The following is a 1,131-nucleotide window of genomic DNA, read 5'->3' on the forward strand; positions in this document are numbered from 1 at the left end:
CTGCCCGGTCTCTGGAGCTGAGCCAGCTGTCCCATCTCTGTAGACGGAGGGGACAGCCAGCGAGAGCCCCACTGACTCACACCCTGTGCCTTCCCTGAGGCAGGAAGAGGAGTCACTGCCTTGCAGGGTAACTGACCCTGTCATCAGGAGGGGCTGGCTGCTGTCACCCACGAGGAGGGACAGAAGTTCCCGTGGGACCCGTGACCCTGCGCCGCGCGGTGATGGGTGAGTGCGCGCATGCGCAGCAATCCCAGCCTGAGAAGGGAGCGGCGACGGGGGACCCCTGGGGTCACCTCCCCGGGGAGCATCTGTGGCCAGCTCGGGTGTGGCTGTCAGGGCGAGAGGGTGAGCATCGGGTCCCGACCCCGGCTGGGCGGCAGCTGTGAGGCCTGTGGTCGGTGTCTCCCGACCTCTGCCTTCCACGGCCAGCGTGGGAGAGAGAGGCCCGAGGGAACCTGAAGGGCGACTCACAGAGGGGCTGCGGAGGACGGGGTCACAGGGCCGCCCCTTGGCTCTGTGGAGCTCGCACGGCAGGTGAGCCTGTCCCCCCGCCCCGGGAAACCCGACTTCCTTCCCTGCAGCCCGGAGGAACATCCTGCGCCCCAGATTCTGACTCAGAGCCTGCTCCTGCCGAGCCCCACCTGCGGCTCGCCGGTAGGGGCGCGGTCCCCATCCGGCTCCTCCTTCCGCTGGTGGGGGTGTGGGTAGCAGAGGCTCCGCTGAGAGGCTGAGCTTTCAAAAAATACTTGTTTATTTTTGTAGTACTGGGGATTGAACCTAGGCCCTTTCCACTGAGCCTCATCTCCAGCCCTTTCTTTACTTTTTTAAACATTTTGAGACGAGGGCTCACTTTAGTCCCTAAATTGCCCAGGCTGGGCTCAAAATTGCGACCCTCTGCCTCAGCCTCCAAGAGTGCTGGGGTCACAGGCGCACAGCACTCCACCTTTGTTATTTATTTTGATTTAAAGCACATCAGGTCAACCACTCCTCTCATTTAAGTAACCTGCCCTGGAGCATCCTGGGTCCTCCCCGGGTCACTCAGGCCCTTTTCAGTGATTTGTTCCATGAGGGACACCAGCTATGTCCAGCCAGCTGCTTCTTCATCTTCTTCTTCTTCTTCTTCTTTTTTTT

The 1,131-nt window shown here is 60.9% G+C and overlaps 1 long non-coding RNA gene across 1 annotated transcript in view; it reads left to right on the forward strand.

Moving 5' to 3' along the window:
• Positions 1-240: 240 nt before the first annotated feature.
• LOC117285594 overlaps positions 241-1,131 on the forward strand; it is a 10,368-nt gene continuing 9,477 nt past the window's right edge. Inside the window, exon 1 of the long non-coding RNA XR_004516669.1 lies at positions 241-534. This is a non-coding gene — a long non-coding RNA (uncharacterized LOC117285594). The remainder of the gene's footprint in view (positions 535-1,131) is intronic.

This window comes from Fukomys damarensis, unplaced genomic scaffold (genome assembly GCF_012274545.1).
Source record: "Fukomys damarensis isolate Sample0158 unplaced genomic scaffold, DMR_v1.0_HiC HiC_scaffold_11, whole genome shotgun sequence".
Taxonomy (NCBI): domain Eukaryota; kingdom Metazoa; phylum Chordata; class Mammalia; order Rodentia; family Bathyergidae; genus Fukomys; species Fukomys damarensis.